Below are 15,631 nucleotides of genomic sequence, written 5' to 3'. Positions count from 1 at the left end.
TGAGTAATTCACTATGGAGACCTTGCACTTGATGAAGAAATAGTCATACCAAGCTATGAATCAAGGACAATGAACCTACAATTGATCAATGAAGTGCAAGAGGCACTAGAAAGGAGAAATAAGCAAGAGATACTTAGAAATGAGTATAGGAAGAAGCAAGCATTAGTGGAGATCAAAGACATATTTCTTGATGCATTTAGCTTGTAAGTACCTGATGAAACTCAACCCATAAAGGAGAATTATCCAACATTGTGTACTAGGTACAAAATGAGAACCTTGAAACCAATATCAAATTATTGGAATGGTTAGAGAAGAAATTTTAGATGGAAGTAAATGAAAAGATATCAAGTTAAATAGCACTATCATAGGTTGAATTGGTGAAAAGGATTGAAAAAGTGAAAAAGGTAATTGAGAATGTATTCTCATTGAACAAAAATTTGTGTGATTTCTCATATTTCACACAAGAGTCAAGCCTAAGAATAATGAGCTTGGAGAGAAATCTAAAGATTTCGAGCACTCAACTACCAAAAGATCTAGCTTAGAGTGAGAAGCATTTTGCCCAAACACTTCACACATAGAAAGAGTTAGTTGCGTTGATAGCAGAAGAGGCCAACATCAAGGCCAAATTGATGCAAATTTAGTCTTCCATTACCCCTCATCTAGAAGTACTCCATAAGGAACAAGCCTATGCAAAAATTATTCTAAAGAAAGATCCTAATCTTTCTACTTTAGAAGGACTTGTTCATCTTGCAGTAGAGACAACTATCCAACATAAATCATTGGAAATTGCTTTGGACAATTGGGATGCATCTCTCAAGATGATTATGGAGATCAATAAATTTTTTTTGGAAAAATATGGTCTTAATCCTTAGCACCCTTTATGGAGATATAATGTTTTGGGGGAATTGTAAATAAGAATGGAAGGTAACATAGATATAGAGTACAAGAAGTAGAAACAGGGTACACAAATACATAAACAAAGGCAAAGAGATCAGATACATCTGCATGAGTCACATACAACACAAGAATTTTGGTTACAAGAATGGAAATGGAACATCAGCTTAGGGGGAGTTACAAGATTTTGAGGTATACAAATTTTTTAATAAGTTTTTGAATTCTTGTACATATGCCAAACAAAATATGTAGTATACTCATAGTAATCGGATGAATAATGGTTAGTTAAGTGTTTTTGCCACTTATGTCAAAGGGGGAGATTGTTGAATCTAAGATTGGTTTTGACATTTGAGTGTCAATGCACTTAACCAAATTCTAAAGATGATGTTGAGCTACAGTGTATGCTGAGCCAAAGAATTCAATAGGTGTCGAGTAAGGTTCAAGTGTTGAGCAAGACAAAACTACAATAAGTGTCAAGTAACAAAATGTTAAAGTGTCAAGCATCAGAGATAAAATGTGCTGAGTAACACATAGTGGATATAGTTATAGGTGCTGAGTAAAGTTCAAGTGTTGAGCAAGACAAAACTATAAGAAGTGTCGAGTAATAAAATGTTCAAGTGTCAAACATTAGAGGTAACATGTGTTGAGTAACACATATTGGACATAGTTTTTTGTAATCACACAAACACCTATGTAAACTATTTTTGAGCCGACATAGAAGAATCTCGAAGGATATTAAAGATAAGAATGAATCTGTTACATTACCTATGCAATCAACATGCAGCCACTAAGAAAAAAGGAGAAGGCATGTAATCAATAAGAAAAGTGCATGAATTGAGTAGGAAATAAAGAATGAATATGGATCGTAGATTCACACCTAACCCTAAGTCTTCAAAATTTTTAAAAGGAGGACGAAACTCCATTATATGCATGGATGAATGAAGTGTATGGGTGAACTATAGTGAAATTTAGAGGGAAGTATGAAAAGACTTAGAAGAATAGAGAAACATTGCAACATTTAGTTGATCAAGAATAGATTATTAGAAATTCAAAGAGTGACATATTAGATCAAGCAAGGATTAGGTCAGTCATAGCAAAACAAGGATCTAGAATCAGCAATTAGAGATTGCAAAGCTATTAGGTCAAAGACTTTCTAATACTCTTTAGCAATTTTATTAGATAATGGAAATCTTATGGACTTAGGTTGGCCTTACAACCATTTGTAAATCCTTTAATAGGGTGGCATTCCAAGTGAATGTACAAAAGTCCTTTAAAAAGGCCTACTTTTAGCAAGGTAGTGAAATCCTTTAATTAGGTCACTTTTAATAGGGTGTAAAGTCTTTAACAGGACAAGCCTTTCACAAGGTAGACCATTGGAAGTGGTCAAACATTGTAACCTTGAACAGTTACACATTGTTGTAATGATATTTTGTGGGTGTCATCCCCATCCTAGTTTTACCTTCTCATTTTTAAAGGGTTTCTGGGTTACCAAATCTTGTTTTATCTATTTTCATGTATGTCTTTACTTTCATGTTTATTAGATGGATTAGATGCATGTGAATGTTCTCAGCTAAAAAGGCTTTTAGAGGTAAAATTTAGATACTTCTAATTCACCTCCCCCCCCCCCACTCAGAAGTGTATCTTTCCACTTGTAAATTCCAATAGTCCTAATGTATCATTCTTTGATTTAGGGGATCCCAATAATTGCTCAAAGTATTTGATGTCTTCATTTGTTTTGTTGAAACTTTCAAAAAAATATTTTTCTCTCTTTAGGTCACTTTGCAATTGTTCATTCTACAACTTCAATGTAGTTATCTCAATATCTTTGACATTTAGTTCATAGTTGGCATTCCTCATTTGACTTAGAGTATCAAATTGCATGTTGGAAATCTTGGTCAGCTCTCTCAACTTCTCTTCTAGTCTATTGGCTAGAACTCTCTTGTCTTCTTCAATCATGGCTTTGTCTTCCATAGCTTTCTTCTTTTGTTTAGTTACTTCACATAGTAGTCTAGCTGGTGATTCTTGTTCTAACTTCATATTTCTAATTTCCTCAACTTGGACTCTATTCTTTTCTATTAGATCTACAATTGTTGCATCAAATTTATTCGAGTCTCCATTTGCATATAGCTTGGTAGTGTCTATCTCTTTGTATTGTGTGTCATTCTCTACAATATTTATTTCTTTCCTTCTCTTCAAGGATTTCTTTAGTTCTTATCTTGCTTCATTTAGTTGATTTAATATGAGATGTATTTCAATCTCCTAGTTCTCAATAGTCTTTCCCAACTTGTAGACTTCCATTTCAAGATCTTTCCTCAAAGTTGCAAAGCTTCTCTTTCAAAGAACAAGGCTTTGATACCAATTTTTGAAATTACATTAGGAAAGGTAAACTTCTAGGGTGGGTGGGGGGTAAATCAATAGTTTAAACTTGGACCCCTAAAACTTTCACCACACATCTATCTCATGCACTCAATGAGTAAACTAAAATAACATGTAAAGCATATACATCAAAATCATGTAAACATGTAAGAATTTGCACACGTAACATTAGATATGATTACCTAGAAATCCTCCAAGTGAGAAGGTAAACCCAAGGTGGGGATGACACCTAGAAATCTTCACTATTGTAGTAATAAAGTGTATCCAATGAAGATTACAATGTTTTGACCATGAAAAATGATCTACCATGTGAAAGGTCTACCTTGTTAAAGGCTTACAAAGACTGTTAGGTCTCACCTTGTTAGAGGATTTCAATACCCTATTAGAAGTGCACCTTATTAGATAACTTCAACTTATAACTATGTTAGCACCCTGTTAAAGGATTTCATACAGTCTATTAATGACTACTTAGTTAAGAGATTTGATTAAAAGCACCTGCTAAAATGTCTCAGCATAGATCCTTTGGTTAGCACTTACTTTCCTAATAAGAGATCACATCTAAACAATTTCTTCTTGATCCTTCTTGATCAGATGTCTCAATATTGTATCCTTTACTCTATCCTTTGTTCTTCTCTAACTGATTCTAAAATTCACTTTTTCTTCTAAGTCACCATGAATGATCTATATGTGAACTATATTCTTCACTCCTTCAATTATCATACATTCATCAAAAAGGGTTTAGGGCTTCAACCTCCTTAAGAAGACTCTGGTGGCTTAGCATTAGGTATGAATCTACAGTTGAGATTCATCCATTTTGCCACTTATTCCTTCCCATTTTTTAATTGGCTACATGTAATTGCATAGGAAATCCAAAAAGAGATTAATCCTTATATCCAAAATATCAAAATATAATATTAGGTGACCTTTAATATGGTTTACATAGTTGTTTGTGCCACTACAAATAAATATATCAAAACTATGTCACTTGGCATTTAAAGTCTCTGATGCTTGGTATACACTGATCTTTATATTATGACTTGGCACCTGTATTACTCAGCATCTAGTATTTACTCAGCTCCTAAATCACTCGACATGGTATATCTGCTTGACACTTGAGTGACTCGACACATGAGTGACTTGAAACTCATTACAACTTGGCATGGTCTAATATTTACATGTTGTGCTTGACATGTATTACTAGTTTGACATGAACTAAGTAAATGGCTTAAGTGTGTTGATAGTCACTTGTCAAATGTCATGCCTGACTCCTTCTATTGGTTATTCTACTTTTATGACTTAGATGTGATCTAGTTTCCTTCAGTTTGATATGTTGACTATTCAGTCAGAACTTGGTTATATTCTGTTTAGTAGAACATAAAACTTTTGTTGAGTGTGTTTTTGGTATCAGCATTACTCTATCTAGATATGACAGATGACTTATGATTTTGATATGTTTTATTAAGAGGTTTTAAATACCTGACATTTTTGGTTGCATATATCAGATTACTTTGAAGGAATAAACGTTTTAAGTTATTAATTTAATTTGAGTTTTTAAGGTTTGAAAACATGATTATAAGAATTTATAATGTTAGGGTATCAAGTGTTCATGAGGTTAAACTTTACAAGGTTTATGCATATAAATTGTTAATAGATTAATCACTTCCTTAGAGGTTTTTGACTTAGTATATTTGCAAATGTTGTGAATGTGGTAAAATATATCTAAATGCATTTACCCTAAATTGGTTTTGCTTCAAGAAATTAGTTCACTTGTTTAATTAGGGTCTTGTTAACCGCAGTTGATAGAATATCCATATTATTTAGTTTTGTTAATTTGGGTTTTGAATGCTTAAAAGAGGTAAATTTTGCACGTTTCAAATAGCCAAAATGGCGGTGGTAATGGGTCTGTCTTTTGTACCCTGTATCTCTATGTGTCACTGAAGCATTAAAAGAAAAATTTAAAGAGGCATTATGGCACTCAGTGTTCTATTGATCATTTCATTTGCAAGTGGGTTTTATGTTAAGGTTTGGCCGAAAACATGGCCGCCTTGCTCTGTTTGGTTTACATTTGTGAACCTAGTTGCTGTGGTTTCAGAAACATGGAAGAGTTTGTTGAAACTATTTGCATGCATATGAGGTTGTGTATCGAGATGTTACTCACCATCAGCTTGTTTTGCAAGTTCTTCAATCTCTGCATTTTTGAAGTTCAGTTGGATTTGGCTTCTGGGGCTTTCCTTTTAAGCTTCATAGCAAGGCTCTGTGTTGAACGATTTTTGTCTGCTAAATCTCAAGTAGGGGCATTTTTCTAACCCTTCTCTTTTGTTGTTCTTTCTGAATTTGCTTTTGGAAATTAGGAATATTATGGTTGTTCAGTATATATAGTTCATACGAACATCTGAGTATGAAAGTATGCAAGGTTTGACCTTTTATGGTTGAATTTTGTATATTTCTATATTGAGCTTTAGGTGTGGATATGTAGTTTAAATATCAAAGTTTCATTTGCATTTTGTTATATGAAGTGGAAATGTGTATCAACATGTTATTTTCATAGGGATGAGATTAGTGTTTCTTATACCGTTGTATTATTTGTTGTTAGTTATATTGTTTAAAAATAGCATGAAATCTGCGGCACATTCATGAATCTTTTATGTATTATATGAATTGGGTAGGGTGTTATATCTTTCAGTATAGATTTATATCTCAGTCATAAACATTATGTTAAGATGTGTTGATAGTTTAAAGAAAAGTTATTATGTTAAACACATAGCCACGAAAATGATGGTTTGAGCATTATGTCAAACAGTTGGCAGGTAACTTAGTGCAATGGCCTGTAGATACCCACCTTTGAATGTGGCAGCATGGAGATACTTTAATGGGTGTGGTTATATGGTTTCTATTTGGGTTCTATTTAAGCATGTTCTTCTTCTCTATATTAAACCCAGTTGGACCTCATACTTGCGACTGTTAGTGGGTATGTAATTGCAGCTTTGACATGGCCAAGCTCTGATAGAACCCGTATCTTGAGTTCATTGCTAAATGTGGTTTGGCCATAGTTGTGAGCTCGTCAATGGTTATAGTTTCATGGTTGAATAAGGGCAATCAATCTGTTTCATGGATAGTGAATTGAACCCAAGGGTAGTGGCAATATAATTCAATGTGTCTAAATATTATAGCTCGAACTTGTTTCTTGTAAACATCTTTAGGAAAAAAAAAATGACAACAGATTAGTCTTACTCAATAATTATTAAGATGAGGAATGCAATATAGGGTTTTAGTATTCTTAGTTGGTTGTAGATATTGGTTGTTACTGTTGTTAATTTGTTGAAGTTATGATCAGTAAGTCATGTTGAGTATAGTCATGATATTGAATGATTATATGGGACTACGACAGACATTTAGTCAAATAGTTAACTAAAAAGTATATTAAACTATCCGTTATCAATATAAGTCATTTGTTTTAATATGTTGCAAACTGTTGATGTCGTGGGAATTTTATTTTGATTTTATGACAATTAGCATCTTAAGTTTTAAAGCTTTTCTTCAAAAACAGTCATAGCAATCAGAGAAACTATTGGAAGATAGTTTGAAACATGAAGAAGTTTTATGCGACAATATAGATTGCTTATTATAAATGGAAATTGATTTATTCATGCATTATGAAGAAGTAGTTATAATTTTTTGTTGTAGAACTATTTGTAACTATTTACTTACGCAAAGGTAGATGTTGTTAAATCATTATAGACAGGGTCTCTTTGAGAAAAATTTGTTTGTTTCAGTAAACTTAAGGATTTACATCTTAATTACTTGAGGTCATTAGTAGGATGTAAAATTAATTTGCATATTTGTGAATTTCATTCTTTTTATTGATCTTAAATATTGTATTACTATATGCTGTTGTATTATATCTGGATGATGGCTTATAGGCATACAACGGTAAAATTTCAAATGTGTTTGTAAAGGATTATTTAGTAAACTGTGGCTATTTTTATATTTGATTTGATTTGGGTATTGTTGTGAAGGAATTTCATAGCAAATGGATTTGCTGAAATATTATGTTAGAAACAAAATTCTTTTTAATATAACTAGATGTGTTGCAGTTTATAATTAAAAGGGCAGCTGTTTGTGTGTAAGGCAGATGTATGATATAAGTTTGTCATTTTAATCAAGAATATCATATGAGCATTGTTTTATTATCTTGGTCTTTTCAAAGGATAAGTTTAGTTTACTTTGATAGTAGGAGAAAGTAGTGTAGTGTTATGTTTGGTAATTATCATTAAATAGATATATTAGTTTAGTTATAGTTATGAGAGCGTAATATTATAGTACTTATTTATGTTGTTAAATTAATCTAAGTTTACTTTTGAATATGACAGTAAAAGATGAGTTTCTATTTCAAGGGATGAAGAATGTAATATCACGAGTAAACTATTTTGGTTATTTGTTGCTTGTGCATTCTTAGAACATTTGTTTGATGCGCATTTTAAGGATAGCTATAATGAACATATATTGAAGTGGCTGAATATCAATTTATTCTATTCAGTTAAATAATTCAGTGATAATTTTAAAATGAATTGGGAGGGTTAATTTAACATAAAAGATAATTGGCCTTACCTATGACTTAAACCTATATGGTTAAGTACGGAGAACAAAGCATGTACGTATTCTGTCAATGACAAGTATAATAGAGAATATCGTTATGTGATGACTATGAGCATACCACATTTGGATGTAGAAACTTAGTGCCATAATGATGACACCTCAGAATATATATGTTTCATTTATGGGTTGTTCTTAGTGCGAGTTTAATTTTGCATTGATAAGTAATTGATTACTTCTTGCATATCAATATCAAATTAGCACTATATTAGATGGATTAGAAATCTGCTTTTGGATATCTATATGTTGGTACTAACATGTATGCAGATGGATTTCCCTTTTAAACTCAGTGTGTATTGAGCCCCTATTTGTGTTATGTTGCATTCTGTGTGGTTTTTAGGTGCTTCGAGTTTCAAGTAGCTAAAGACGTCGATTGAAGTTACTACTTGAATCAACATTTAGGGTTCCTATGTTGGACATAGGTGTCTAGAGATGAAATTGTATTTCATGATCATATTGAACTCTTTATGTATTCTTATTGTAATGAAAATGTATTTGGATGACATTCTCTTTCATTGGGAACTTTTCTGTATAAGATTGATTCAGTCCTTGTACTGGAACTTGTGTTGAGATCATTTAAATTTTTTTTAAAAATTTATTGAATTCTTTGTTCTCGTTCTTTGTTTCAAGTATTTTTGTGTTTATGGTAGGTAGTGTGTTACATTTTGGTATCAGAGCCAGGTTAGAATAACCAGGACTTTTAGGTTTAGGGTTTATTTCGTCATCAGTGCGTTATTGATAGAATTTTTGTTTTTAGGTTTTCATCATGCCTCCCGTCACTAGAGTAATTCAAGGATGCGGTATCCTTGACAATGACCTTGCTAGTAGAGGTAGAGGCAGAGGCAGAGGCAGGGGCCATGGTAGAGGTACTAGGTACTAGAATGATGCTAGAAATGATCAGTTTGATCATAATGCTGGGGTTGGTAACAACCAGAATAATCAAGCAAACCAAGCTTTGGTACTTTAGAGAATTCTGGAACATCCCTATAATATTGAGGCTAATAACTAGATTCTTGGTGGGGGAGCGAATGATAGGAGAGCTCTTGTGCAGGGCATTAATCTTCCTATAGAAGAAGATCCAGTGGCAAGAGCTCAGCTCAAGGACCCTTCCAAGATGAAAGGACCATTATTTTATGGTACAGAACAGGGTACAATGGCAGAAGCTTGGCTGCTAAATATTGAGTGATGTTTTGTTTTACATTATTATTTGAGTAACGTGAAGGTCAGATGGACAGTTATGCATCTGAGAGGATTTGGTTCCCTGTGGTGGGAACAGGAGTTGGAGAAGCTGGGCATTGATATCTCTCTGGTTACATGGGAACTTTTTGTTGAGCACTTCAAGGAGAGATTCATGTCAAAATATTGGCATCAGGCCCATGCTGAGGAGCACAAGCAACATTTAGAGTAGGTTTTGGAATGTCTTTGTAGAACAAATTGTATGTCAATCCTGAAAATTGCAAATTCTTCAAATCGGAGATTTGTTACTTAGGGCATATTATTTTTGGAGATGGAATTTCTGTGGATCCATCCAAAATTCGGGTCTTTGTAGGAACAAATTGTATGTCAATCCTGAAAAGTGCAAATTCTTCAAATCGGACATTTGTTACTTAGGGCATATTATTTTTGGAGATGGAATTTCTGTGGATCCATCCAAAATTTAGGCTATTGTAGATTGGCCTACACCTACAAATGTGTCAAAGGTTCGAAGTTTCATGGGCTTAGCAAGCTATTACTGTAGATTTTTGTTAAATTTCTACAGTATAGCGCATCCTATCACATCTCTTCAGAGAAAAGGGAAGAAATTTGTGTGGACTGATGAATGCGAGGTAGCATTTCAAAAACTTAAGGAATGTTTGACCAGTGCACCAGTTCTAGCAGTTCCTAATTTTGCTAAAGAGTTTGTGGTTTGCACTGATGCATCTTTGGATGGCTTAGGGGTAGTGTTGATGCAGGAGGGATGTGTTATTGCTTATGAGTCCAGAAAGCTAAAGAGTCATGAGGTGAACTACCCTACTCATGATCTTGAACTTGCTGCATTTATGCATGCTTTTTCTAAGTGGCAGCATTTTCTTCGGGGCCAACATTTTGATTTATATTCTGATCATCGAAGTCTTCAGTATCTTTTCATGCAACCAGACATCAACGCTAGATAGCGAAGATGGATGGAATTCCTATGTGAATATGACTTTGAGGTTAAATATGTGCAAGGGAAGGAGAACATGGTTGCTGATGCACTTAGCAGAAGGTGACATGAGTTATCATCTTTGATTCTTTCAGTGGATCTTAAGGATAGGATCTTACAGAACCTTTTCGTAGATCATTAGTTTCAAGATGTTAAGGATGTTATGGACAGTGGCAGTGACTTGGAAGGATGTTTTGAGGGGTATTCAGTGAATCCTAAAGGTTTGTTGTTGTATAGAGGGAGTGTGTACATTCCTCAGTTGGGGGATTTGAGAGATCTAGTTATGGTTGAGGCACACAAGGCACAATATTCAGCTCATTCGAGTGTTAAGAAAATGCATGCTTACCTTAAGCAACATTATCATTGGCCTAGAATGAAAAGAGACATAGCAAATTTTGTGGCTCGATGCTTGGAATGTCAGCTTGTGAAGGCAGAACATCAACACCCCATAGGATTATTGCAGCCACATAGTATTCTAGAATGGAAATGGGACACCATTTCGATAGATTTTATTACTGGATTTCCTATGACAACTTGAAGGCATGATGCTATTATGGTGGTAGTGGACCAATTTTTGAAGGTTGGTCATTTTATACCAGTTAGATTGTCCTATAATGCAGCAACAATTTACCAAAGTATATATGGAACAAATAGTTAAGTTACATAGAATTCCTAAAAAGATTATTTCTGATAGGGATCCAGTGTTTACTTTGTCTCTTTGGAAATCCTTGTAGTGAGAGTTAGGTACTCAACTGAATTTTAGTTTAGCCTATCACCCTGAGACAGATGGACAAACTGAACGTGTCAACCAGATTCTAGAAGACATGCTTAGGATGTACGTAATAGATAGACAGAATAAATGGGAGGAGTATCTACACTTGGTTGAGTTTGTGTATAACAATGGATATCATAGTTCCATAGGTATGGCACCATTTCAAGCATTGTATGGAAGACCCTATAGGATGCCTCTCAATTGGGATAATTTGGATGATAGGACTCTTTTAGGTCTAGTTATGTTGTTAGATTTGGAGTAGTAGGTTAAGAGGATCAGAGAGCATCTTATTATTTCTCAGGATAGGTAGAAGAAATATGTTGATAAGCATAGAATCGACCATCAATTCTTGGTTTGTGATAACGTGTTTCTTTGGGTTAGGCCACGTAAGAGTCTGATTCGTTATGGAAAGGGGTCCGAGTTAGCACTATGATTTGTTGGTCCATTTGAAATTTTGGAACGGATTGGACCTGTTGCCTACAAACTTGCTTTGCCATCAAGTCTTTCACGCATTCATAATGTTTTTCATGTTTCTATTTTGTGTAAGTATATTCCTGACATTGCTCACATACTGGATTGGAAACATTTGCAGATTTTGGATGGACAGGTCATGCTAGAACCAGTGCAGATCATGCAAAGCAGAACTATGAGTTTAAGAGGAAGAGAAATAAGGTAGGTAAAAGTCTTATGGACCACAATGATGAAACATCTACTACTTGGGAGGATACTGAAATGATGAGAAAAACTCATCCGCACATATTTTCTGACTTCCAGGAGAAAGTCAAAGCTTAGTGGGGGAGGGTGTCATGGCTGACTCCTTCTATTGGTTATTCTACTTTTATGACTTAGCTGTGATCTAGTTTCTTTTAGTTTGATATGTTGATTATTCAGTCAGAACTTGGTTATATTCTGTTCAGCAGAACATAAAACTTTTGTTGAGTGTGTTTTCGGTATCAGCATTACTCTATCTAGATATGATAGATGACTTATGATTTTGATATGTTTTATTAAGAGGTTTTAAATACCTGACATTTTTGGTTGCATATATCAGATTGCTTTGAAGGAATAAACATTTTAAGTTCTTACTTTAATTTGAGTTTTTAAGGTTTGAAAACATGATTATAAGAATTTATAATGTTAGGGTATCAAGTGTTCATGAGGTTAAACTTTACAAGGTTTATGCATATAAATTGTTAATAGATTAATCACTTCCTTAGAGGTTTTTGACTTAGTATATTTGCAAATATTGTGAATGTGGTAAAATATATCTAAATGCATTTACCCTAAATTGGTTTTGCTTCAAGACATTAGTTGACTTGTTTAATTAGGGTCTTGTTAACCGCAATTGATAGAATATACATATTATTTAGTTTTGTTAATTTTGGTTTTGAATACTTAAAAGAGGTAAATTTTGCATGTTTCAAATAGCCAAAATGACAGTGATAATGGGTCTGTCTTTTGTACCCTGTATCGCTATGTGTCACTGAAGCATTAAAAGCAAAATTTAAAGAGGCATTATGGCACTCAGTGTTCTGTTGATCATTTCATTTGCGAGTGAGTTTTCTGTTAAGGTTTTGCCAAAAACATACCCACCTTGCTCTATTTGGTTTACATTTGTGAACATAGTTGCTATGGTTTCGGAAACATGGAAGAGTTTGTTGAAACTATTTGCATGCATATGAGGCTATGTATCGAGATGTTACTCACTGTCAATTTGTTTTGCAAGTTCTTCAATCTCTGCATTTTTGAAGTTCGGTTGGATTTGGCTTTTGGGGCTTTCATTTTAAGCTTCATAGCAGGGCTCTGTGTTGAACGATTTTTGTCTGCTGAATCTCAAGTAGGGGCATTTTTCTAACCCTTCTCTTTTGCTATTCTTTCTACATTTGCATTTGGGAATTAGGAATATTATGGTTGTTCAGTATATACAGTTCATACGGACATCTGAGTATGAAAGTATGCAAGGTTTGACCTTTTATGGTTGAATTTTGTATATTTCTATATTGAGGTGTGGGTGTAGATATGTAGTTTAAATATCAAAGTTTCATTTGGGTTTTGTTATATGAAGTGGAAACGTGTATCAGCATGTTGTTTTCATAGGGATGAGATTAGTGTTTCTTATACCACTGTATTGTTTGTTATTAGTTATATTGTTTAAAAATAGCATGAAATCTACAGCACATTCATGAATCTTTTATGTATTATATGAATTGGGCAAGGTGTTATATCTTTCAGTATAGACTTATATCTCAGTCATAAACATTATGTTAAGATGTGTTGATAGTTTAAAGAAAAGTTATAATGTTAAACACATAGCCACGGAAATGATGGTTTGAGCATTATGTCAAACAGTTGGCCAGTAACTTAGTGCAATGACCTATAGATACCCACCTTTGAATGTGGAAGCATGGAGATAGCTTAATGGGTGTGGTTATATTTTTTCTATTTAGGTTTTGTTTAAGCATGTTCTTCTTCTCTGTATTAAACCCAGTCGGACCTCATACTTGCGACTGTTAGTGGGTATGTAATTGTGGCTTTGACATGGCCGAGCTCTAATAGAACCCGTATCTTGAGTTCATTGCTAAATGTGGTTTGGCCACAGTCATGAGCTCATTAATGGTTATAGTTTCATGGTTGAATAAGGGCAATCACTCTGTTTCATAGATAGTGAATTGAACCTGAGGGTAGTGGCAATATAATTCAATGTGTCTGAATATTATAGCTTGAAGTTGTTTCTTGTAAACATCTTTAGGAAAAAAAAATGACACCAGATTAGTCTTACTCAATCATTATTAAGATGAGGAATGTAGTATAAGGTTTTAGTATTCTTAGTTGGCTATAAATATTGGTTGTTACTGTTGTTAATTTGTTGAAGTTATGATCAGTAAGGCGTGTTGAGTATAGTCATGATATTGAACGATTATATGGGACTACGATAGACATTTAGTCAAATAGTTAACTAAAAAGTATATTAAACTATCCATTATCAGTATAAGTCATTTGTTTTAATATGTTGCAAACTGTTGATGTCGTGGGAATTTTATTTTGATTTTATGACAATTAGCATCTTAAGTTTTAAATCTTTTCTTCAAAAATAGTCATAGCAATCGGAGAAACTATTGGAAGATAGTTTGAAACATGAAGAAGTTTTATGCGACAGTATAGATTGCTTATTATAAATGGAAATTGATTTATTCATTGATTATGAAGAAGTAGTTATAATTTGTTGTTGTAGAACTGTTCATAACTATTTACTTATGCAAAGGTAGATGCTATTAAATCATTATGGACAAGGTCTCTTTGAGAACAATTTGTGTGTTTCAGTAAACTTAAGGATTTGCATCTTAATTACTTGAGTTCATTAGTAGGATGTAAAATTAATTTGCATATTTGTGAATTTCATTCTTTTTATTGATCTTAAATATTGTATTACTATATGCTATTATATTATATCTGGATGATGGCTTATAGGCATACAGTGGTAAAATTTCAAATGTCTTTGTAAAGGATTATTTATTAAACTGTGGTTGTTTTTAGATTTGATTTTATTTGGGTATTGTTGTGAAGGAATTTCATAGCAAATGGATTTGTTAAAATATTATGTTAGAAACAAAATTCTTTTTAATATAACTAGATGTATTGTAGTTTATAATTAAAAGGACAGCTGTTTGTGTGTAGGGCAGATGTATGATATAAGTTTGTCATTTTAAACAAGAATATCATATGAGCAGTGTTTTATTATCTTGGTCTTTTCAAAGGATAAGTTTAATTTACTTTGATAGTAGGAGTAAGTAGTGTAGTGTTACATCTGGTAATTATCATTAAACAGATATATTAGTTTAGTTATAGTTATGAGAGCGTAATAGTATAGTAATTATTTATGTTGTTAAATTAATCTAAGTTTACTTTTGAATATGACAGTAAAAGATGAGTTTTTATTTCAAAGGATGAAGAATGTAATATCATGAGTAAACTCTTTTGGTTATTCATTACTTGTGCATTCTTATAACATCTATTTGATGTGTATTTTAAGGATAGTTGTAATGCATGTATATCGAGGTGGCTGAATATCAATTTATTCTATTCAGTTAAATAATTTAGTGATAATTTTAAAATGAATTGGGAGGGTTAATTTAACATAAAAGATAATTGGCCTTACCTATGACTTAAACCTATATGGTTAAGTACGGAGAATAAGGCATGTTTGTATTCTGTTAATGACAAGTATAATAGAGAATACCGTTATGTGATGACTATGAACATACCACATTTGGATGCAAAAACTTAGTGCCATAATGATGACACCTCAGAATATATATGTTTCATTTACGGGTTGTTCTTAGTGCGAGTTTAATTTTGCATTGATAAGTAATTGATTACTTCTTCCATATTAATATCAAATTAGCACTATATTAGATGGATTAGAAATTTTCTTTTGGATATCTATATGTTGGTACTAACATGTGTGCAGATGGATTTCGCTTTTAAACTCGGTGTGTATTGAGCCCCTATTTTTTTTATGTTGCATTCTATGTGGTTTTCAAGTGCTTCGAGTTTCAAGTAGCTAAAGGCATTGGTTGAAGTTACTACTTGAATCAGCATTTAGGGTTCCTATGTTGGACATAGGTGTCTAGAGATGAAATTGTATTTCATGATCATATTGAACTCTTTATGTATTCTTATTGTAATGAAAATGTATTTGGATGATATTCTCTTTCATTGGAAATTTTTCTGTATAAGAGTGATTCAGTCCTTGT

This window comes from Cupressus sempervirens, chromosome 4, assembly GCF_028749045.1.
Source record: "Cupressus sempervirens isolate cs-2001-9-10 chromosome 4, ASM2874904v1, whole genome shotgun sequence".
Classification (NCBI taxonomy): Eukaryota; Viridiplantae; Streptophyta; class Pinopsida; order Cupressales; family Cupressaceae; genus Cupressus; species Cupressus sempervirens.
The sequence above is the reverse complement of the archived record's forward strand: the minus strand, read 5'-3'. Positions refer to the sequence as shown.